This window comes from Lissotriton helveticus, chromosome 4_1, assembly GCF_964261635.1.
Source record: "Lissotriton helveticus chromosome 4_1, aLisHel1.1, whole genome shotgun sequence".
NCBI lineage: Eukaryota > Metazoa > Chordata > Amphibia > Caudata > Salamandridae > Lissotriton > Lissotriton helveticus.
In genome coordinates this window covers 1940126414-1940152362 of record NC_136063.1, presented here as the reverse complement: position 1 = coordinate 1940152362, position 25949 = coordinate 1940126414, and positions in this window count along the sequence as shown.

The window sequence follows — 25949 nt, the reverse complement described above, 5'->3', positions numbered from 1 at the left end:
GGGGAGCCGCCCGCCCCCTCCCAAGCTAGAACCTCAAACATAAGACCCCAAAAGACTGGGGTTCGAGGTGGGAGTGGCATCAAAAACAAAAACATTATAGCAGTCATTGTGTACAGCACTTAGCCAAAGGCACTAAGCGTTTATACCCACAACTTCTGTCCCCCTCTCTTTCTGTCCTTCACTCTCTCTCCTCTTCCGTTCTCCTTTTTTATCTCAGAATCTTGTGTCTCGTTTACATGTTGCCTTTTAAGTACTTTGGAGCGCTTAGTTTCAGATGTGGTCATCTCCGCAAGGCAGCGGTTTGGGGCACTAAAGAGACCGGATCTCTGTCCGAACCTGACTCATATGTGTCGTGTTCTCCTGCCCACAGATACACCGGACACGATATTGCTTTTAGGTAAGCTTTTATTCGATACTTGTTACAGCTGCATTGTCCTATGACCTCTTGCCCCGAGGTCCTCCTTCGACTGCCCAGTCCCCTCGTAGCTCCTCCCCTACACCGGATGCGGTGTCCAGTGTCCCTTGGCCTCTGCCCTTTGCCCAGGGTCCTAGTGCCCTTGTCCAGGGCATGACATCTCCCCCCTTGTTATGAAAACAAACATTTTGCTTGACGTTGCGTGTGGCCATGGAGAGATCGATAGGTATAGAGAGAGAGAGTGTGAGAAAGAGAGAGAGAGAGAGAGAGAGAGAGAGAGAGAGAGAGATAGTTTCCACGGCCTCCCACTCTTTACATCGCTTCAATCAGTCTTTTGGTCTTCTTGCATTCTCTTCTTGGTCATTGTTCTCTGATGTCCTCTTGTGCTGCTTCCTCTTGGGCGTCTTCCTTCAGCCCATATGTTGGCAGCTCTTCTTCTTTGGTTTTCAGTTCTCTAAAATGTGAGCTGTTTCTGGTGATTCGATATTGTCCTGCTGATGCCGTTATCATTGGCCCCTTCACTTCTGTCACCGTCAATGGGTCTTTTGAGAAAACACTGTCTGACTTTCGTAGTTGTCTTTGCCGTACTACCACAGAGTCTCCTTCTTTCACTTTCGCGTCTGCTGCATGTCTCCTCCGATGAGCATACACCTTCATTTTTGCTTTCTCTTCTTTGTCCCTCTCGGCTATGTCTTTTTGATCCACCCTTTCCGCTTCTTTCACTTGCGCAACCTCGTTCTGCCTGATCGCCCCAACACCAGTTCTGCAGGGCACTTTCCTGTGGAGCTGTGAGGTGTGTTCCGATAATCCCTCAGCACTTGGCATAGTGCTTGCCCAATCGAGATCTGTGTTAGCTTTGCCCTCTGTATTGCCTTTTTGATTGTTCCCATAAACCGTTCGGCCATTCCGTTTGCTTTTGGCCACAGAGGCGTTATCCTTCGATGGTGGATTCCAAGGTATTCCATGAACCTTTTGAATTCTTCCCCAGAAAATGGTGGGCCATTGTCGGTCTTCAGTGTCTGCGGTGAGCCCCATGCTGCGAAAATATCATCCAGGACTGGTAGCGTTGTTTTTGCTGATGTTGACGCTACTTGTCTCACTACTGGGAATCTGGAAAATTAATCTATTATTACCAGTAGGTAATTTCCTGTTTCCAAAGGCCCATAGAAATCTGCTGCCAATTCTGTCCACACTGCTTTTGGAAGGGTGGACATTTGCAGTGGCTCCGACTTTGATGGTGGCCCTGTTATTTGGCAGATGTGACAGTGCATCACCGTTTCCTCTACCATGTTGTCTAGTCCCGGGAACCATACTTTTTCTCGTAGCATTTTTTTGGTTGCTACAATCCCTCGATGTGATTCTTTTTTTTTTTTTTAAAGAAAAACAGGGCTTCAGGAGACAGTAAAACAAAATACATAGTTTAGGAAAACTTGTTAATACAAAAGAAAACATGTATATACATAGCCAAATGGGTACACAACACAGTTAAATATAGAGTAACCCAGTTACTGAGAAAGCCAATCTGCAAGAGGAGCCCAGTTCTTAGATGCCAATAAACGCCTTCTCCTCCCCCTCAACAACAGCACCGATGACTCTAATTTGTACCATGCAAGAATCCTAGCTTTCCAATGAATGAAGGTAGGAGTTTCAGGGTTTAGCCATTGCGATGTGATACACAGTCTGATCATAGCCATTGCAATGAACAAGAATGCTGATAAATGGTGTGTTCTTTGAGAGCCAGTTGAATATTCATATCCAATTATTATTAGTTCCGCTGAAATCTTAACCGGTATTAGAAGTGATTGATTAAGAAAAACTTCCACTTCGTTTAAAAAGGGACTTAGATTAGGACATGAGTAGAACATATGTATGGCATGAGCGGTACCCATTTTACATCTAGGACAGAAGCCCCCGCTAATTGATCTAGAAGTTCCCCAGCTCGCTATCTTTGCAGGGGTATGATACAGGTTGAACATGGCCATATAGCTTTGAGTGCACAGTGAGCCAGAGACGAGAACAGATCTAGCTAATTCAAGCGGCAGTTCCAGGTCAAGTATTGGAACACCAAATTTAGCAGCCCACTTTGCATTCTGAGCAGATAGGTCATCCGGAAGTTCGGACAAAAGACTTTGGTACAAAAAGCTAATTCTAGACTCCTTCCGAATTAGTTCAATTATATTGATCTTAACATACAGATTGGGGTTCCTGGAGAGGTTCTTGTCGCAAAAGCTTCGAATCTGTAAATATTTAAAGAAATAACTAGATTGTAAATGAAATTTCTCCTTCAAAAAAGAAAAAGGGGCCAATTGATCAGAGTGGATTAAATCACCAATTCCCTTCAACCCTAAAGACCTCCATTTCATCATCAAACCATCATGAAATATTGGAGGAAGCAAGGCAGAGGCATTTAATGGAGTATAACAATTACGTTTTGGAATGGCCAGACGAGAACGGATTTTCTGCCATACAGAAAATAAGGCCCAACAAATCTTAAATTTTGTCTTTTTGAAATAGCTGGGTTCCAATACACGTGTTAATACCCCCTTAGCGGCATCCCCAAGTGCTATTTCATAAATGGATGGAGACATACAGATTGGAATCTCAACGTTATCCCCAAGAAGGGGGAGGCCGAAGTGCTGAATCAGAGCGGCCCAATAATAATATAACAAATTAGGAACTGCCCAGCCACCTCGCTCCCGGGGGAGGCATGTCCATTTTGCGGCCCTTCTCGGCCTACGGTACCCCCAAAGAAACCGTTGACATATACTATCAGCTCTCCCTAGTATTAAATTAGGGATTAGAAGTGGGATGGACCTTAAAAGATATAAAAACTTTGGGAGAGCAAGCATTTTCAAGATATTGCAACGTCCATATAAAGAAAGATGCAGATGGTCCATTCTCTCAAGTTTCCTATGTAGCGACTCAATTACCGGAAGGTAATTTAGATCTGGGATCTGATCAACTTCGGCAGAGATTTGAACCCCAAGATATGTGGCCTCTTTAATTATAGAAACATGCGAGAGGGGCATAGCTGAGGATTGAATTATTTGGGTCTTTGAGATGTTAAGTTTATACCCAGACAAAGCACCACATTGAGCCGCGAGACTCTCTAATGCTGTAAAAGATGGGCCAACACTATCAGTTAGTACAACGATGTCATCGGCATACGCCAATGCCTTGTAATCCACCCCACGAACCCTAACTGGAGCAATCCCCTGACAATTTTCAATCATCCTCAGGAAGGGATCAATGAACAAGGCAAATAGGAGGGGGGAACAGGGACAACCCTGTATAGTCCCACTACTGATGGAAAAATAAGCAGATTCTCTCCCTGAAATGCGAATTGCGGCGGTTGGAGACAGATAGAGCGCCTGGAGGGCCTGGATGAACTCGGGAGAAAATTCCTTCCAGCGCAGTACTACCCAGAGATACCCCCAGGAGACCCTGTTGAACGCCTTCTCGGCGTCCAACAGGATCACCCCGAGGGGAGAACTCATAGCCTGAGCCCAATCAAGAATGGCAATGATGCGCCTAATGTGATCTGTTGTGTCCCTTCTGGGAATAAAACCATGCTGCCGCATTGAGACCAGGGGAACTATGACTTGAACTAATCTAAAAGCTAGGATTCTAGAATAAATCTTACTATCAGTATTGATAAGTGCAATCAGCCAATATGAAGCAGGATTTAGCTCATCCTTGCCCTTTTTTCTGACCAACACGATAGTGGCCCGGCGCCAAGAATCAGGAATAACCCCAAGATGAGCAGCCCTAAAAACCGCTAACATTTCTTGTCTGAACAATGAGAAGGTCTTATAAAACTCGAGATGGATAAGGTCAGGGTCGGCGGCCTTATCGTTGGAGAGAGATTTAATAGCAGTTTCTACCTCATCCCAGCTAATGGGTACTGAAAGAACTTCATTCTGTTCCGTTGTTACCCGCAAGGTGTTTAAGGGGTAAAAAAAGTCATCTAGACCAACTTGGTTTTGAACCATGCTAGGGTCTTCTGTATATAATTTAGTGTAGAAGCTCACAAAGGTATCAAGGACCCCCGCCGAGGTCTCTTGCAATCGGCCCTGTTGATCTGTAATTTTGACAATTCGGTTAGCCATGGCCCTCTGCTGTAGTCGTTTTGCAAGTACCTTGCCTGAATTTTCCCCGAACTCGTACATTAGCATACGAAATTGAACATATTTGGCTGCTAAGTCTTGATACAAGGGTTCTAACAGATTAGACTTAGCTATGGTGACCGCCTTCTGACTGTTTAATACATCATGGCCCAGACGGATATTATTACACAGTTCAAGTTCAGCTTGCTGCAGCTCTTTGAGTCTATCTTTGGTGTGTTGCTGTGCTTGTTTCCAGCGATGAGAAGCAAAGTTTTTAGTTTCCCCATGTAAGGCCGCTTTAAATGTATCCCAGACGATAGAATCGGAAGAAGTACCCCTATTAATATTAAAGAGTTCTGGGATCCAAGTAGCCATAAATTCCTGATATTGCTGATCTATATGGAGCTTTCTCTCGAAAGTCCAGGGCCGAATCTGATTAGTAGGACGGTCCCATGGGAGGTCAATAATTATAGGATTATGATCAGATATGGTCCTGGGGGCAACTTCAATGTGTGCCGAAGAGGCATTTTGGTCCGAAAGAAAAGCATAATCACGGCGTACCATTTTATTGTGTGGGGCAGAATAGAATGTATATCCATCCAAATCCTGATGGTGAAAGTGCCATAGATCGATAAGACCATGGTCCAACACAAAAATTTGGAGAGCCTTAAATACTTGAGGCTTTCGGCCCACATAGTTACGACAAGTTGGAAGATTGATTTGACTAGAGGGATTAATATTAAAGTCGCCAGTAAATAATATTGGATGGGGCCATCCCACTAATTCCAAATTTAGGCTCCTAAGAACCTGCGAGTCATCTAAATTAGAAGCATATATTGAGCAAACTGAAAATGGAGATCTATTCACCAAAAGTTCAATAATTGCCCATCTTCCGAAATTATCCACCTTCACACTTTTAATAGATCCAACCCCATTCTTTAGAAGAATAGCTACACCCCTGATTGTAGATGTTTTACCAACTCGTATCCAGGGAATCTTAACCAGCTACGTTTAGTCCACGGAATATGGGTCTCCTATAAACAGATTAGATCAACTTGTAGAATTTGGAGAATATTGTAGAACATCCTACGCTTCTTGGGATCATTCAAACCACAAATATTCCATGTGACACAGTGTAGCCTACCCCCCCTTATTCAGAAGATAGAAAAACCAATAGCCAGCAAAGCTCAATTTACTAATAGTACTGTACACAGAAATGACTGGACCACTGAGCAGCAATATAGATAATGCAGAGAATATTTGAATTATTAACGTATCAATCATGTTTCCCAAACAAAAAAGAAATACTAGAAACAAAAACAGCCTCCTGAGCCCCCACCACCAAAACACCACCCCCCTGAACCCCCCTACCCGACCCCAAAATGACCCCCCACCTTCCATCCACCCTTGCCCCCCACCCCCCATGTAGAGCAACAGGACCTTGGTCCTTTTGATGGTCAGATTGGTGGGACCCACTGCCTCCCGGAACCCGAAACCCCCCACCCCGTTGAAGCACTACGAAATACCTGACCGCCAAATGAGCAAAAAAGCCAACAAAAAGAACCCCTAGCAAACTATCTGTCTGGTCATTTAAAGTCAGTAATATTTAAAGTAAACAAACATCCCATCTTGAATCAGTCCGAATTTGGTGCAACAAGTTAGATTAGATAAGGCAGTTCAAACTAAATAGTCCCCAAAAACTCCTTGGCCAATATCTCTGATTTAAAGTATTTGGTCTGCCCTTTACATATCACTTTCAGCTTAGAAGGAAAGAGTAAAAAGACTTGAGCACCCTTAGCCTGAAACAGGGGCATCAGCTGACGAAGGTGCCATCGTCTCTCAACCGTAGCTGGGCAGAAATCAGGCCGCACAAAAAAGTGACATCCCTTGGCAGTCCGCTTTTTATCAGGTCTAGCAAGATCAAATATTTTCTCACGTGCAAGAAAATTGTTAAAACATATCAGAATGGCGCGAGGGAAGGTTCTACTAGTACCGGAAGCTGAGATCTGTCACCGCTGCTGAAATGGAAACCGGTGTGCCCTCTGTATTTCTAGATTCTAGTCCCATTGTGTGATTTCTGGGAACACTTCGGAAAAGAGCTCGACTATGAACTGCCTAGGATCTTTGCCTTCTATATTTTCTTCAATTCCTAAAACTCTTAAATTCTCCTGTCTTGTGGCCTCTCTATGGGAAATAATAGTTTGGTAAATTGTTGAGAGAGAAACTTCCTCAAAGGTTTCTGTTGACGAGCCAGAGGGGTTAACAGACATGGCTCCAGTGTTAATTACAGATTCGTTTAGCACTGTATTCTGTAGACAGGCAGTATTTATCAGTACCTTAGTGTGGGGGGCTTTACGAACTGTATTAACAGCACTCACAGCATTCACATCCTTGGAAGCCTCACTAAGGCGCCAATCCCCTGATTCACTATCGTAGTCAGACCATTCAAGTTCAACTTCAGACTCTAAATCCTTATCCACTGATGAATGATCAGAAGCTGAATAGAATTTATCCGTAGCCTCAGTGCTCTCTGACCCCCTTAAATCGAGACAAGACTCTGGACCAGACTCTGGAGTAATGCCAGTACCGCTCATGAATAACAGATTAGGACCTTGCTCCATAAGAGTAACCAGATGGACATCAGATTGAGCACATGGCTGAATTACAGTTCCCAGCATGCATTGAGATGGAAGTATGGGTGCAATACCAGATGTAGCACTTGATGTTTGTATAGGAACAGCAATTGAGTTGATATCGTCCAGCGTGTGAGCCGGTGCCTGCCCCCCCTTATTTGAAGCAGTATTAGTTAAATGCCGGGATAACAGTAAATTAACCTGCTGGGAATCAGGCTCTAAATAAAAGTCAGGACTCTCAATGGCAGTTACAGGCGCTGAGTCCGAAGTTAACTTCAATGAATGTGGCTGTGGTACTAGAAACAAAGTATCAGTATCAGTGCTCAACTCCTTACCGGCAGAAGAGTTCATTGTTTGTTTTCCTTTAGAAGAGGTCTTTTGTTTTTGCAGAGAAAGGTTAAACAGGTCCGGGAGCATCTGCCCCTTCTTCTCCCCTGTGTTCTGCCCTTTCTTTGATGGTAGAAGTAAGGGTATGCCAATAGAGGAAGGCGAAGATTTAGAAACACTCCGCTTCTCAGAGATCACAGCCAAACCAGACACCGGGTTTTTTGGCTCCCCTTCAGCTGCATTCCGCGTGGAGCTTGCGAGGCTTCGGTGCAGCTGTTGCGCCTTTCGCTGTAGTTTTCGGCGGCATTCCTGCCGTTTGGCTCTGGCTGCAGTGACTCGCCGGATGATAGCCCCGCCAGAAGGATCCTGACGGGAACAGCGCGGGAGAATGAAAAGCAACACGCCAGCTCCACAGCAGTTTGGCACAGAGTCTCACTCTCAGATGCTCCAGGCGGGAGGTAAGCGCCATAAACGTGTGAAGAAAACCTATGAAGAAAAAGAAAGAAAAAAAAGCCAAGCAGGTAGTTTTCAGAAAGTTCACTTATTGCTTGTTGCTTCGGATAGCCCGGGATGGGATAGCCAGACAGGGAGGTGGTAGGGATCCAGGAGAGCTTCGCACCAGCCTACTCAGCCGAGGGCACGGCCGCCATCTTGCCCCACCCCCATCGATGTGATTCATGTGCTAGTTCTACTGTCCTTCTTCTCAGTGTTCTGGGCATTACTATTCGGGTGCCTCTCATCACTATTCCGTTCTCGCTTTCCGATAGTTCCTCACTGATCTTTTTAAACGCTAACAGCTCTTCCTTCAGTACTCCGTCTTCCCAGCTGCTGTTGCTGTTTACGTGCCTCCACCTTTGCTGCTTGATCACTCTCATTATCGTTTGCATGGTAAGGTCTTGTTTTGTCTCCTGTTCTAGCTCTTCCACCGTTATGGTTGCCGGTGTGTTGTGTTTGAGTGCAAAATTTAGATATTCCTCCGCCATAGTTGTGATTTGGGACGCTTCTGGCAGGGGGTGCCTTGACACATAGTCCGCGGGATTGTTTTCCTTCCCGGGCTTGTGTATTATCTTGAAGTTGTAGTCCATCAGTCTTATCCCCCACCTTTCTATCCTGGGTGGTATCTTTCCATTTGGGTTTCCATATATCGTTATCAGTGCTTGGTGATCCATTATGATTGTGAACGGCTTTCTGTAGATGAACATGTGGTCGTGTTCACACGCCCAAACTACCGCCAAGCTCTCTTTTTCCGGCTGGGAGAAATCCTATTTCTACGTCCGATAGGCCTTTGCTTCCATATGCCACCACCTGTCTTGGGGAATCTTTTCCTGGTTGATGTTGTGCTAATGTTGCCCCTAGCCCCACTGGGCAGGCATCTACAGTCAGTTCAGTGCATAGCCTTGGGTCGAAATATGCTAGGTGATCTACTGCCGTCACGGCATGTCTAATCTCTTTGAATGCTTTGCTGCAGTTTTCGTTCCATGTGAAGCTTTTCCCTTGTTTTGTCAGCTCCCTCAGTGGTGCGCTTACAGTGGCAAAGTCTTGGATATATCTTGCACAGTAGCTTGCAAGGCCGAGGAATGACCTGACTTCTGCCACGTCTCTCGGTTCGTTCGCCTTTTCCAGTGTCCTGCCTTTGTTGCGATCTGGCCGCATTCCTTTTTAGAGAAGATGTGGCCAAATAATACCAGTTCGTCCCTATCCAGCTCACATTTGTCCTCATTTAGTGTCAGACCTGCCTGCTCTAGGTGCAAGCATACATCCCTCAGTGCTTTGCCATGTTCCTCGTCTGATTTTCCAAAAACTAGAATGTCATCCCTGTAGTTGAGACTGTTTTTCACTGGTCTTATTATCTGTCTTGTAGTTTCCTGAAAGATCTCTGCTGCGGACGATATTCCAAAACTCAACCATTTATACCTGAAGAGACCTAGGTGCGTGGAAAACGTTGTGATGTATTGTGACTGTGGATCTAGTTCTAGCTGGTGATATCCCTTACATGAATCTAGTTTTGAAAACCGTCTTGTGCCTGTTAAGCAGCTGATCATGTCATCGAGATGTGGTCCGGGATTTCTTTCACGTTCAATTGCCTTGTTTGGTATCCTCATGTCAAAAACATATTCTTATCTTTGTTGTGTCCTTCTTTTGTACGGCCACGATCGATGACACACAGGGTGTTGGTCCTTCTGCTGGTTCTATGATGTCTTGTCTGAGGAGTGCTTCAAGTTCTTCCTCTACTCGTGGCTGCAGGTGTATCGGTACTCTCCGATGGTGTTGCGCTATTGGTCTGACTGTTTCGTCAATGTGCAGCGTTATTTGCCGTCCTTTCAATTTTCCTAGTCCCTGTAACAGCTTGGGGAGTTCCTTCAGGATGCTTCTTTTCTCTGACATGTTGTATGTCATGGCCATGAGACCCATTATCTGAGCCGTGATGTTGCTCAATACGCATGGTGCTGGGATGTCGCCCTTCAGCACATGGATGTCTTCTTTGATCTTTTGGTCTTTATATGTCAGTTCTTCTGTAAATTTTCCCATGTTTTTCAATGGTTTCCGTGATCCCCAAGTGAAGACCTCAACTCGGGACGGCCTTAATGTCGGCTTTGTCTTTATCTTTTCATACTTCGATACACACATGATGTTACATGTCGCACCGCTATCCAGGACAAACTTTGTTTGTCTCTAATGATGTTGGCTCTTTCAAGATCCTTGCACTGAACTCTGTGTCGCGGCAGCCCTCAAAGATGCGCAGCCTGATTGCTTGTTCGTTATCGAATTTATCAAACTCACAGTGAGTCACTAGCTTTCTCAGTCTTGTCGCAAAGTCATCTAGCGTTTCATCTAGTCGTTGAAACGCGATTACGAAAGTGTATCGTTCAAAATCGACATTTCACTGCGGGTCAAATTTTGCTGATAAGCATTTTTTTAGTCTGTTATAGATGGCAGTTTCCTCATTTGGCAGTGTCACTAACAGGTCTTCAATATCATCCCCTACCAGATTTAGGAACAGGCCTTGTCGCTTTGCGTCTATCACATCGGCCGCTTCCATGTTTCTCTCGAAACGTCTGATCCATTTTTCCATCTTATTCCTACTTGCGGTTCAGACAAGTTGAATGGTAGTGGTTGTCTGTATTGTGCACTTTGTCTTTCTGGCTTGGGGTCTGCCATCTCTTCTTTCCTGTGCTCTTCCTGGCACTCTTTTGTTATTTCCTCTATTTTCCTTTACTTATGTCCTCTTTTTCTTATTGCCTCACTTTTAAATTGCTTTCTGGCCTTTTTGTTGCTTTTGCCTGTGCTTGTTCTTCCTTCTGCTGCTCAAATCAGCACTTTTTTAGCCTTTCCTCGTGTTTGCCTGACTCTAAAATGGCCGCCGCGCTATTCTGTCTTGCTATTGGCTGATTCGCCTGACCTTAAAATGGCCGCCGGTGGTCTCACAAGACTTCTCAGCCAATCAGCGCTCTGCCTGGTTCCAAAATAGCCGCCCCAGTTTCTTTCGCTGTGAATGGTTCTGGCCGCCTGATTCTAAGATGGCCGCCGCTCTTCTCGCATTATCTCGCATTTTCTTTGTTTTGAGCGCGCACGCTTTCTCTGGCTTTTCAGTCTGCTTACCGGGTGATGCAGACAGTGCTGTTTTCTTCAATGACGGTCGGGGTGGGCTCCCGCGCCACTTCTTCCTTAATCCACGAGACAGGGTGGGCTCCTGGTCTCGATGATGTCCTCGTCGTTTTCCACAACGCACAGCAGCTCGTCTTCTCTTCGATTACGGGCATACGATCACACACCCTTCGTCGCTAGTTGTCGCGTTCTCCTGCCCACAGATACGCCAGACACAATATTGCTTTCAGGTAAGCTTTTATTCGATGCTTGTCACAGCTGCATTGTCCTATGACCTCTTGCCCCGAGGTCCTCCTTCGACTGCCCTGTCCCCTCCTTGCTCCTCCCCTACACCGGATGCCGTGTCCAGTGTCCCTTTGCATCTGCCCTCTGCCCAGGGTCCTGGTGCCCTTGTTCAGGGCATGACATCATGCTACATTTTTCTTAGCAATGGTCCACGCGTCTGGTTCCTTGTCGTAATTTGGGGGACAGTTGATTTGTTGACTGGTCTCCTAGTCAGGCTTCTAGGACTCAGCGACCGCTGTGGTCACTAATTCCTTGGTTGTCAGCTTGTAACATTCTGTTTTAAAGACTGTCCTGAAGCTGACTGGAGTTTGTTCCGAGAGTTGGTTTAGATTGTCTCAGGCCTGTGAGACATGAACTGAGCATGCCCAGCCCGGGACGCAGCAACCAATTGTGCAGCAGGTGCAGTGGCACTGGGGCCCAGAACACTGTTTCTTGTAGTATTTATTCACCTTCCAGCAGTAAGGGAGACCATCTGCCATGCTTGCCAAAGTGCGAAATGTTAGATCTTTTGCATTGCAAATGCTTGTTTTTGAAGAGCAGAGGGACAAACTTCAGCCAGTGGGCTGTTTATCTAACAGAAATGGCCCTGGGAGGTAGGAGAATAAGCAGTTGCAATGCAATAGGTCTCAAATTTGCGAGATTTTGAGCTATTGGTATTGTAAATGACAAAGCTGTTTATTTATGTGTTTAAAAAAACTGCAATGATAAATAGCGTTGTCATGTACAATACCAATAGGTCAAAGTTTCGAAAATGCGAGGCTTATTGCATTGCAAATGCTTGTTTGGTTGGTTGAAAGGGTGCAAAACTTAGTCCGTTTCGTTATGCTTTTCTTTCTCTGCTGTTTTGGGCACTGTTACTACATTGGCTGGGTGTCTCCCTGCCCTGATGCCAGGTTGTAGGTGTTTTATTTCCTTGATTTGGCCCAGATATTTTTCATTACCAAATTGATGGAACAAGGATGTGGACGAAGAGGCAAAGTACTAATTACTTACTGGTAATTAACTAAGTCTATCGAAGTGGATAAAAACATGTCAAAAGGCACATCGTGTAAGAAGCCATTACTTGAAGTGAAAACTTTTCACAAACACATTTTAGACATCAAGCAATTTACTTATAACGACCAGTATTTGGTAATGAGAAATGCCCAATACTGGAGGCAATAAACTCTATACCTCTCTTTAATTTGAGTGAGACCACGATATCAGATTCGACATATACACTGTTAACCAAAGGATTATCATATGCACCACATTGTGGTTTAACTAAATTTGAATCGATAAGAGATCTGATGGCCTTTTTTAGAAAAATTAGTTTGCAAATCTTTTTTGCCAATAAAGAAAAACAACCAGATACTGATAATCAGTCAGGACTGTGTCCTAAATCGACTTTTACTCCCACTTTAGATGAGCTAACTGCTAAGGTGGTGGTCTCTGAACAAGTAGTATACAATAAGATCATAAACATCACAAAATATGTACAAAAGACACCTTTTAATTTAAGTAGTGAGGAATATAAAGCCTTACAAGAGCTTAAACAGACAACGACCATCACAATTAAAACATGTGATAAAGGGGGAGGCATTGTTGTCTTCGACACTCAAACATATGTCACCAAAATGGAAACAATGTTGGGATGATCGTTATTATACGAAAATAACAACTGATCCGACCGCACATATTGCAACCAAGATTTAGACTTATAAACAAAGGTCTCAGGGAAGGCGACATCTGTGAAAAAGAAGCTATCTTCTTACATGTAGAACTACCGAGGATGGCAAGTATTTATGGCATTCCAAAAATTCATAAAGATGAGGCTAATACTCCATTAAGGCCAATTGTGACTACTATAGGCTCTATTACAGAGCCCTTTTCGAAGTATGTCGATGCAATTTTATGTCCTTATGTTGCCCATACCCCAGCATATGTCAAAGACGCCAGACATATAATACATTTAGTAGAAGACATACCCTTCTGTTCTTTGACACAAAACTTGGTGACTATGGATATAGAAGCTCTTTACAGTAATGTCCCCATAACAGGAGCATTAGAAGCTGTGAATTGGTTCATTAATCAGTATGGTATTCGATGCCAACCATATTTGTATTGGAATGCTTGAAAATAATGTTGGAGCATAATGTGTTTGAGTTTAATACCCAACTATTTAAACAAAAATAAGGTGTAAACATGGGCACTTCATGTGCACTGACAGTGGCAAATATATATGTCTCTGTTTGAAAATTCCTTTATCTACAATGAAGTGGCACCGTTTTATGAGTCTGTGACCAATTGGTCCAGATTCATAGATGATGTCTTCTTCTTTTTTTTTTCTTTTTTAATATATTCATTTGAGCAAGTTCAAAAATATACAACATACAATTTATAGGTAGAAAAGGTATAAATACTTAAAAACCATACATTGCATCCAGCATTACAAAATCACATTGCATACTCATAATCATAGTTTTAGTCATGGTTAATCAGAAAGAAAAACATGGCAGAGTAAGATTGTAGTATACATACAGATAAATACAGAGTTCACATAACAAGTCGTTTTAGCAGCTTACAAATTTCTTTTATACTCATACCAGGCTGAAACTGGAGCCCATATCTGAGCCCCGAGAATTCTAGATTTTTTCCCCCTGGTTTTATAGATGGAAGTCTCCTGTTTATATATTCCCAAAAGTCTGCTTAACCACATTTGAAAAGTAGGAGCATCTGCCTCTTTCCAACGAGCTGTCAGGATGATTCGGAGTACAGCTGTACCCAAAAATACGGATATTACTTCCTCCTTGCTGTATCCAAGGGAATCATCATAACCCAAAACATAAAGTGTTGACGATGTTCTTAATTCATGCCCAAAAATGTCTGCCCAATATTCAGAGATCTTTCTTTTAATTACTTCTAATTTAGGGCAGTCAGCGAGCATATGTATAAGATTAGCTGGGCCAAGAGCACATCTTGGACACTGATCGTTAGGCCTTTTACCCCAGGTAAACAGTTTTGCAGGGGTATAATAAAGATCATGTATTGTTTTATAGATTTGGGCCTTTAAGTTAGAAGCTAAAAACAGTTTAGAGGATAACATCAAGGACATGTCAACATCAGTATTTGGATTATCTAATTTTATAGCCCAACCTCTTTCAACCCGTTCTAAATCGTCTGGATGGTTATTCATCAGTAGTTCATAAATATTTCCTATCCTGGTGGTCCGCCTAACTATTAATTCTAAAAATGGGATATCTTTTAATTCTATTCTAGGTACAAGTTGTCTAATGATCGTATAAACTTGTATATATTTCAAATAGTCAGTAAAGGGGATCATGAATTTTTCCTGTAGTTCCTCAAAAGATGGTGTAACATCTTGACAGAGGAAATCACCTACTTTCACGATCCCCAAGCTCTCCCATTTCCTAGAAATACTGTCATTAAGTTGAATTGGTATAATTGAGCTGTGCCAGAGAGGAGTGCATTTAGTATACTTTGGTATTTTCAGATGTTTGCTAGTGTGTTTTCAAATTTTCCATGCATCAATAATGATCTTAAATTTAGTCTTTTTAAAATACGAGGGTTCAACTTGCTTTAAAAGCAGTCCTATGGCTTTTTCCCCTACTAACAATTCATAAATTGAGGGTATAGTATGGCCTGGTAAAGTGCTTGCAGGTGGTTTAGTATTAAAAAGAGGGCTCATTTGTTGAAGGAGAGTTGCCCATAAGTAAAATGTCAGATTTGGTATAGATAGCCCTCCTCTTTGCTGTGTTAATGTTAGCTTTGGCAAGGCCCTCCTGATTTTTAAATAATTCCACATAAATTTCGACATGCAGGAATCAAGCATATTAATAATACCATCCTCAACCAAGAATGGGATTGCCTGGAAAAAATACAATATTTTCGGGAAAATACTCATTTTGAGGTAGTTCCCCCTGCCTATAATTGACAGGTGAAGATTGTTAACTCTGTTAAGATCTTTTCTGATTTTCTTAATAAGTGGGTCATAATTAAGTTGATTGATTTCATTTACTTTAGGAGAAATGGATACACCTAGATATACCGCGTTATTAACTCTATATGTACTTTCAAAAGTTGTATTTTCGGTACATATGACCATTGTCTTGTGTCTATTCAGGGAATACCCTGAATAGGAGCCAAAGGATCGGGTAATTAATTCAATCTTCTGGATTGCCTCTGTGGGGTTAGGTGTTAATACCGCCACGTCATCGGCATATGCCAGTACTTTGGTATAGAAACTACCAACTTTCACAGGCTCAATTACAGGGGAGCTAAGTAGTTTTAAAATAAGTGGGTTGATATAAAGAGCGAATAAGATAGGGGAGCACGGGCATCCCTGCCTCCTGCCCCTCTGGATATTAATGACCTCCGATTCGCTGCCCCCGAGGGTATGCTTAGCCTTAGGGTCGACATACAATGCTTTGATGGATTTTGCAAGAGCCGGTCCGAAGTTATTTAACTCCAGAACTTCCCATAGGAACAGCCAAGACACCCGATCAAAGGCCTTCTCGGCGTCCAGCAGGATCATCGACATCCGGCCCCCCGAAACTCCCATGGTGTCAAAAAGGGAGATGGCTCTACGAGTGTGATCTGTAGTACCCTTACCTGGGATGAAGCCATGCTGCCACGGGGAGACCAGATGTTCGATAACCCTGCTGAGCCGGTTGGCAAGGATCTTGGCATAAAGCTTCGAATCAGAATTAATAAGTGAGATGGGTCGATGGGAGGAAGGTAGCTCTGGAGGCTTACCTTTTTTAGGAAGAATGGCTATATTTGTGTGTTTCCATGATTCAGGTGGATTACCATGCCATTGCACGCCGAGAAAAAAATCTAATAAATAAGGTATGATCTGCTTTCCAAGCACTTTATAAAGATCAAGAGGGATTTTATCTGGACCTGCGGCCTTTCCAGTAGCAAGTTCTAACAGTGCTAATTCCACCTCAGTAGTTGAGATCTCTTTATCCAGGTCATCCCTAGGCATGCGGCAGCAAGCCTATGCCAGCCCTAACACTAAAGCCTCACACCACATTGTTTATTTTGCTGTGTAGAGGCAGTCTAGAGAAATTGCAAAAAGCTGCAGCTGAGCACCGCCTGACGCCACATGAGGAGAACAAAGGTCCAGGATGGCAACGATGCCAGGGGCTTTGGCAATATGGCCTGACAAATGGGTCATGTTTATTTTATTTATTTTATTTTATATGCTTGTATAGCGCCTGATTAGACCCCCGAAGGGGTATCTCCGCGCTTTTGCCAACAGAAGGAACATAGATTATCCCAGTTCATGTTAGAAAGTAACTGAGGGAATGAAGAATGTTTAACTACTTGTAAAAAGATGGGTTTTGAGGGTTTTTCGGAAGGATAAGTGATTAGTGATAAGTTTTAGTGTTGGTGGAAGAGAGGTCCAGAGAGCAGGTCCAGTGTGTGCCAGAGCACGGCCTCCTTGGCGAGATTTTTTTATTCTGGGAACCTGTAACAGTTGGAGGTTGCTGGATCGTAAGGAGCGACCTGGGACATAGGGTTGGAAGGCCTTTGTTAGATATTTGGGCCCCTTTCCTATCAGACATTTGTGGATAGTGCACAAAATTTTAAACTTAGTGTGTTGCCGCACTGGCAGCCAGTGGAGTTTAGTCGGTAGAGGTCGGGAGGGGGTCCTGGATGGAGCGTTTAGGACTAGCCTCGCCGCCGTGTTTTGGACTACTTGCAGTTTGTTAAATTGGCCTTCGTTGGTTGATAAAAGAAGGCCATTGCAGTAGTCCAATCTACTAATAACTAATGCCTGGACTAAGGTCTTCCTATGGTTGTCAGGTAGGTAGGGAAACACCCTTCTCAACAGTCCAATGTCCCTAAAACATGTACCGGCAACTTGGTTGACATGGTCTTTAAATGTCAGGGCTTGGTCGAATAGCACTCCCAAGTTTTTCACGGTCTGTTTTGAGGTGGGAACAGGTCCCAGTTCTAGGGGCCACCACTCATCAGACCATAGTGTGACCGCTTCCCCAAACAGTAGTACTTCTGTTTTGCCTACATTGCGTTGTAGGCAGTTCTTAGCCATCCACTTTGACACAGCCCTCATTCCTTCTGCAAACGATTTTTGTAGAGCAGGTGTAAAGGTTTTAAAAGGGAACAGAAGTTGGGTGTCGTCGGCGTAAGACACCGGGGTAACCCCAAAGGACCTCACTAAGTCAGCCAGGGGGGCCACATACACATTAAATAATGTGGGGCTTAGGCATGAGCCCTGTGGCACACCCCTGGTGAGCTCCCTAGAGATGGATTTATGGGAGCCCAATCTGGCTTCTTGAGAGCGGCAGAAGAGAAAGCTTTCCATCCAGGACAGAGCTATACCTCCCAGTCCCACATCCCTCAGACGACCGAGAAGCAATTCGTGAGACACCGCATCGAAGGCAGCGGATAAATCCAACAGCACCAGAATCATAGACCCCCCACCATCCAGTGTCATCCTGATGTTGTTGGTCACTGCTAGGAGGGCTGATTCGGTGCTGTGATTAGGCCTGAACCCAGATTGTGAATGGTCCAGGCCTTCCGCTGCCTCGATATGATTTGATAGGTGGGTGTTCACGTGCTTCTCTGTCATCTTACCGATGTATGGTAGGAGGGAGATGGGCCGAAGGTTAGAGAGATCTGTCCAGGGGGAGGCCGCTTTTTTCCTTACTGGGTTTACCACCGCAATCTTCCATTCCCTTGGGACTTGTCCTTCAGTCAATGAGATGTTCCTTACAGACTGGATGGAGGGTCCCAAGAGGGTGATCAGAGGGGCGACCATTTTTGCAGGGAGGTAGTCATTGGGAGAACCGGTTTTTATGTGGTTGATGAGGGTTGGCAGGTCTAAATCACTGACTGGAGGGAAGGTAAGTAATGAGTTTTTATTCTGTGTGGGTGGGTCATTGGGGAGGGAAGTCATGGTTCCTGCACCCCTAGAGGCTAAAATTTTGTTGCAGATGAGATTAATTTTGTCCTCAAAGAACATAGAAATCTCATCACAAAGTATTTGTGAAGCATCATCGGGGCTCTCACTAGCTGTGGGTTTAACAAAACTCTGTAAGATTTTGAATAATTCCTTTGGACAGTTGCCTGCCTCTGCAAGTTGTAAGGAGAGATTGTTTTTCCTCGCTTGCTTTATGTTTTTATAATAGTTTGACTGGGCCTCTTGGAAGATTTTCCTTTCCTTTTCATTTTTTGATTTCCTCCATGCTTTTTCTAAACGCCTACATTTCTGTTTTTCTATTCTAAGATCTAGAGTGTACCATTTTTCTTGTTTGGTTGGAGAGTACTGCTTATGAAGTTTTAAAGGAGCCAAGGTGTCGATGGCTAGCTTAAGTGAATTATTAAATTTTTCCAGTGCAGTGTCTACTGAGTCTTCATCTGTAAATGATGGTTGTTGCCAGTTTTCCCGCAATTTTTCCACTGATATTTTGTGCCATTGGCGGCGCAGAATTGGCGGGGGCGGTGTTCTGTGCAATTGTTTAATCGGTCCAGCCAAATGGAACTCGATCAGAAAATGATCTGACCAGTGGACTTCTTTGGCGGGTAAACATCTTATTTTAGTACAGTTGGTGAATAGAGAATCCAGGGTAGGACCACCTGTGTGGGTAGCACCACTATTTATTGCATTTAGCCCAAGGTTAGACAGGTCTGCTGTTAGTAGGATTGTTTCAGGATGTGCAGGATTATCCATGTGTATATTGAAATCCCCAAGGAGGATAAAATCCTCCTTGGATGTTGGATGTTACATCATATGGGGTTGGTGCTGAGTGAGTGACAAAATTAGGAAAACGTGACACCAATAATAAAACGGTAGGAAAGACGTGACAGTATTTTTTTCCCGATTTCTTTACTGTTTAAATAATCGCGGAACCGCGCTTTAGCTTACGATGTTTACAGCACATGCATGGGTGCCGCGATTGTAACAAATGTAAGAGAATAGAAACAAGCATTTGCAATGCAATTGGTCTCGGCTTTGGGACCTTACATATATTTAGCTATGCAGCACATTAGCCTGTTGCTGAAACATCTACTGTTCTTTAACATGGAGGGAAAGTAAGCACCAAACTGAGTGACTCGCCAGGTATGGGAAAACATGGAGAGAAATATTGCATTTCAGCGGGAAATGGTATAGTCCAAAGCACTGTTTTTAATATAAAAATAGGGCCTTCAGTGTTCATATTACTAAAAATACAAGATTTGAAAAAAATATTATTGTCTCGTAGAAGACAATTTTAACCCCTTCCATGCTCATGACAGAACGGTTCCGTCATGAGCGTCAGTTGAGCTGTGCTCATGACGGAACCGTTCCGTCATGACTCCACCCGCGCAAGGCGGAGTCAGCATGGGCGGGGAATTCGCGCCGCACGGAAGCGGTTAATGGACTGGAATCTAGAGATTGCTAAAGTGATTCTGGTATTGTACTGACCTCTGCTGGTCGTTTTCTAATCAAGAAAGTTAAATTGAGGCAGTTGCCAGCAAAAAATAAAAAAAGACAGTCCCTCAGCAGAAAGCAATTCAGGTATTTTACTGACATCTACTGGTCGTTTTATATCAAGACAGTTAAATAGAGGCAGTTGAACAGAAAAAAAAAGTCCCTAAGCGGAAGCAGAGAAGTCCTAGGCGAGATCTCCAGAGCACACAAAGTACATACACATATAAGTATATACTAAAGTATATACAAGAGGTCTCGAGTGTTCAACCTAAAAAAATGGTGGCTGCAGCCTCTTTTGTTTAGTTATGTTACTATGGCCGCATCCGCACATAGTCTTTGAACATTGTGCCGCAATGGCGGCACCTATGTTTTAGCTTAAGCTGATTAAAGCTAAAGCGCGGTTCCTGGCATTGTGAAATGAAAAGTAAATGATTTTCTTTTAAAAGTCAAGCGGCCAAGTTAGGTGATCCCCAGAAACAGAAAGAAAGCACGTTCGCCAGCGTGCCGCAGTAGTTCAATAACAAAATTGAGGAACCATTGCTCAAAGACTTTAACAAAAGACTACTTGTAAGTAGTAATTGAAAGCTTCCGAGAAACTACACATGTAACAGGGGGTGTCCTGATGGGCGGTAACACAGAAGACAGGGAGGTATTAAGGAGGGTCTAATAAGTCTATCAACAAATCAAAAGCCAATGTTTACCAAGGATAGTGACAGGATCCCTATTAAAAAGATGGGCTTAGAGTGGGCGGAGCTTACAGTCCCTACCTCAATACAGCATATCTCGAAGAGTCAGCGCAAGCACTTCCTAGGCGAGACCAAAAAATGCATAAAGCAATATTGTGGTGTCATTGCAAAGAACATCAGATTTAATTTTTATTGTTGGAATATCTGGTACAGTTGATGCATTTACAGTGGAAAATTAAGCAAATAGATAAATTGCCTAAATCACCGAAAGATAAGCCGTAATGTTTACAACTTCACTCTTTAACACGTGTTAACCTATGTTGACAGTTCATTCTGGTAAAAATATCCTTGTAGGTCCTTTAAAAACATTAAAAAATTGGTTTGTCTTGTGGGCTGCATCCGTACATGTTTTAAGTGAATCCAGATGTTGGTTTGTCTTGAGCTAGCCTTGTACCTGCCTTGATCTAGAGCAGGCAGCACAAATTCAACTTTTTTGGGCTGTCTCGAAACTAGATGTGCACACATTCCTTCATAACATGGTTCTCAATGGTCAGATTAGGTATGAAGAATGACGTTTTTTAAAGTACGAATACTCTGGGTTTGAAGTATTGAAGACCAGAATTAGATAATGGCACCAGGACCACAAATAGTCAAAAGCTTACTGTGTTCTGGTTTTCATGGCCTTGGCACACTTCTCTTCCATTGAAGGAGCAGTAAAGCACTTTGTTAGGTTGCGCTGCGTGACTTTAAGTCCTCCTGTTACTTGCCATGTAAAACGTAACAAACAACACACAGCATACTACACAACATGCATACAGGGCGAGCAACATTTGGGCAAACCCCTTACAACCATTGGTCTATTAGGGAAAGTTTCTTTCAGGCACTGACTTATTGGTATGCCCGTCACATCTTGGGGCAATTGGTGACTCGCTAAAAATTCCTTCTGACCAATCATACTTAGTAAGATAGCTGTTGCATCTTTGTCATGAAGCAGCAGCCATTTTACATGGGGGAACATAGCACTGACAAAGTCCCCCAAGCTATAGCAGCTGTGAGGGTGCTGTACCTAGTGGCCCCCTGCCCTGCTGATGTTGTCAGGGCACTGCTCGCAAATTCAGCAGAATTTCTTGTGTCTACCATCTATAACTATATTCAGAATGCCTCGTGACTTCCAAGTTACTGCTGGCTGGCTGTTGCTCATACACTCAGCGAGCACAGAACCTCTGCTGCTACTGGACTATTTCTAACATTTAAAGTGCTCCTGGAATGCTTAGCAACTCATGAGAAGCTGCTGTCAGGCTGCTGCAAACTGCTACAGTTTTCATGCCCAGTGACTGCAGTGAAGTTGTGGGACAAAAGTTTTTCGTGTTCCCTTTGCCCCAGGAAATACACGGACATGGACAGTGGTAAGAACATGTATTTATTCCTCTTACTGCTGGGCACGAACTACTGTTTCCCTCTGCAGATCCTCCCCTTCCCCTTCAAACCATACCTGACCTTGGGGTGAAGTCAAGACAGGCATGGCGACACGACATCTCCCCCTTTTCTATTTTGAATGTTCAATGTCTTTCTCAGAGCCCTTCAGTAATATTCAATGTCTCTCTCAAAGTTCTTCAATGAGTCAAACAGGCTTTCGAATGTTTCCTCGTGGTCGGCTGTATTGTGATTGACTGCGAGGACGCTCTCTTCTCTCTTCACAGGTCTCTGATCCTCATATAGGCTCTTTGTGGCTACTCTCTTCTTGACTTGACGTGTCTGTCCCAGTCAGGTCTTCGGGCCCAAGTGTAGGCTGTCGGGTTTTACCTTTTGAAATGTGGTACATTCCTGGTCGATCTCTTACTCCCAGCTTCGGCTGTAATCATGGTCCCTTTTCTTCTTGTTATTTGTGGTGAGTGAACGTGGTAACGGCTGTCTGCTTTAGATTTATTTTCCTGTCTTACCAGCACCCAGTCTCCTTCTCGGATGTCAGACTTCTTGGCGTGTCTGCGATGGTCTGCGTATATCTTCATCCTCGCCTTCTTAGTCCGATCCAAATTTACCAGGGTCTGGTGGTCTGAAGTCATAATTCTGGATTGAGTGACAGTGTCAGCGGCTGGTATTCAAGTGCGAGGGATCCGTCCGAGCATCAGAGAGGCTGGACAATGGTTTTTGGTGGTGTGGTACTGTAGGCTCTCAATACTTTGTTTAGTGCTGGCTGAACCACACGATGAGTTAGCTAATCTTTTTGCATGGTCTTTTTGACAGTAACCGTGAATTTCTCCACCATCCCATTTCCTTGGAGCCACAATTTTCCGATGCTTGAAGTTGAGATGTCTTGCGAATTCAGCGCTTATCCATTAAATGGTGGACCATTGTCAGTCTTCACCACCGTGGGGATGCCCCACGCTGCAAATTCTTCATCAATTGTAGGTTTGACAGTGGTCGCTTTGGTGGAGGAAATTTGGTGAGCGATGGGGAATCGGGAATATTCGTCCATGATGGCGATGATGTATTTTCCCGATTTCAGTGGGCCAAAGAAGTCTACAGCTACGTGTTGCCAGACACTATTTGGTAGATCCGACATCTGCAGGGGAGCGTGTGATTCTTCTCGCCCTACTAGTTGACAGTGTAGGCAGTCTTGGAGTGTGGTCTCCACTATCTGGTCATGGGAGGGGAACCAGACGCAACGCATTTTTTTCATGGCTACTACCCATCGGTGTCCTTCGTGTGCCCAATTTTTAGTTCCCTGTCACAGCTTGCTGGGGATGACAAGTCTCCGGCCACTTAACAATAGGCCATTGTCACTGATGGAGAGTTCATCTTTGACGTGTTTGAATGCCGCAAGTTCCTGCGTGTTGATGTTGTCGCCCATCTTCAGTTCTTCAAGGTGTCACCATGAGTCAGTGCGAACACGATGTATGATGTTTTGGATTGTGACATAATTTGCTGATGCATCGATGATAGCCTCGAGTGGAACAGTCCGCGGGCATGCTCGGTCAATGACGAAGTGGAGGTATTCTTCAGCCACAGAGTGACGCACTCGTGTCAGAGCTTGGAGATGCCGTGAGATGTAATCTGCCGGGTTATCTGTCTTCCCCAGTTTGTGAATGATGGTATACATATAGTCTTGCAGGCGGATGCCCCACCTTTCGATTCGCAGAGGCATCTTCTCCCTGGGGTTCCCATAGATGGTGATCAATGCCTGGTGGTCGGTGATGAGTGTGAAGTGTTTGCCATACACAAACTGGTGAAAATGCTCACACCCCCACACGACTGCCAGGCTTTCTTTTTCTGGTTGGGAATTTGCTTTTTCTGTGTCAGTAAGGCCGCGGCTTGCGTAAGCGACGATGTGGCGTTGGTCAGCTTCGTCATCATATTGTGCCAGGATCGCTCCTAGCACAATGAGGCTGGCATCTACTGTGATTTCAATCTTCCGCTTGGGCTTGAAATACGTGAGGTTGATGGCTCAACTCATGCTGCCTTGATTTTGCTGAAAGCTTGGTCACACGCAGCTGACCACTGAAAACGTTGTCCTTTCCGAGTCAGTTCTCTGAGGGGGTAACTGATGCTTGGGTAGTATTTGATGTAACGGGCGCAGTAGCTTGCAATCCCAAGGAACGAGCAAACATCACTGACATCTTGCGGCTGTGGGGTGTCTGAAAGTCCTAATACCTTGTCAGGGTCAGGTCGCATGCCCTCTTTTGAGAAAATGTGGCGTAGAACTTGAGGGTGCTAAATTCACATTTGTCCTGATTTAGTGGGGAACTTGTTGACAATGTCTGGCGAGTCGTCCACTTTGTATAGGATTTCGACTAGCTTCAGGCGTTCCGCCATTGGTAAACTGAGAAGGTAGTCTGCTGCTTCAGGGCCTTCAATGATATGAATTTGTGCTTGGATTTTTCTATCTTTGTACGTTAGTGTGGTACAAAATTGTCCTAAACATGGCAGTGGTTCTCTGGACATCCTTCTGTAAGCCCCGCACTGCGGCTGGTTCTAACTTTTGCTTCGGATTCATGCTCTGGTATTCGGTGTCGCAAATGTAGTTGAGTGATGCGCCTGTGTCTAAAACAAACTTTGCAGAGTGGCTTGCCATTTGGATGTGTAGTCGTTGGTACTTCTTCAGTCTATCTCGGTCTGCCACCATGCATACATATTCGTCACTGACTTGTGAAATGTGAGTAAGGGAGGACGACTCTCTGGATGTTGACTACTGAGATTGGTAAGAGCTGTGTGACTGTGTACTGGTTCTGGATGAGCTAGTCGAATGGTCTCTTAGACTATGTACAGCCCTTACATGGTGACATAATCCTGTATTCTGTTTGGTCTGTCTTGCTACTGTGCGACAGGTCTGACAAGCTGCTTCAAAATGGTTGTCTTTTCCACAGCGGTGCCATAGTTGTCCAATGGCCGGACACTGACCCCTGTGAGGGTAGTCGTGGCCACACCAGTGGCATTGTGGAGGTTGTCTACGGGAGTGACTGTTCTGTGTCCCTCGGCGGGGTGATTTCATACGAGGTGGTCTCGTGACTCTGCCCAATGTGTGTTGGTCTGGGCGACGCCTCGGTTCCATGTGAGAGTACACATGAAGGGCTTGCATCGTTCCTTCACTTTTGCTGGCCTCCATTTTCTTTGTGTGCTTTCCGGCTTGATCGTTGATGCGAGTGAGCTCTTCTTAAGTATGGGCGAAATTTGCAAATTCGCGGTACGCAAATTCGTGTGAAAGCAAATTCGCGTTCCGCATAATCCACGAATTTGTGCAAATTTGCAGATTTGTTTTGCGTGTTCGCGGGGTGCTTTGCTATTTGTGGGCCTCTTTCAGTGCGCCGACCGCGATGTTACCCATGCGGTCGTACATGGGCACGGCCATCTTGCTTGCGTTGCGTATTTCCATTTCCGGGCGCTAGTGAATTCTCGCGTTGTGCGCAGGGCGCGATTACGTGGTCGCAAGTGTTTTGCGTGCTGGCGGGGGAAATATCGTGCGAACTTACCCACACGTTTCTCAATGGGCGCGGCCATCTTGTTTTTCATTCATTGCTATGGTTCTGGGCATGCTTTTTCAATCTTCCCCTAATGTTTGCAATCCTTTATTTCTTTGAACTTTTTTTTTATCTTTTTTACTCATTATCTATCCCTCTCTTTTTCTGGATCACTGAAATAATATCGAGGGACAGAATATCGACCAACAAAAATATCGTTGACAAAATATCGAGAGACAAAATATCGAGTTTCCATCTACAAACAGGTAAGTACAAAAATATCGAGTTAAAAATATCGTTTACAAAAATATAGTTGTAAAAAATATCGACTTTAATAAAAACAATGTTTAATTACATTAATATAAAAAATGTATTACTAAAATATACTTAACAATACTTAAAATAACTTTTAATAATTAAATAATTAATGAAAGTAAAAAATAATATTTTTTTAATCATATTTCTTAAAACATGTATATATATAGTAACAAAATTT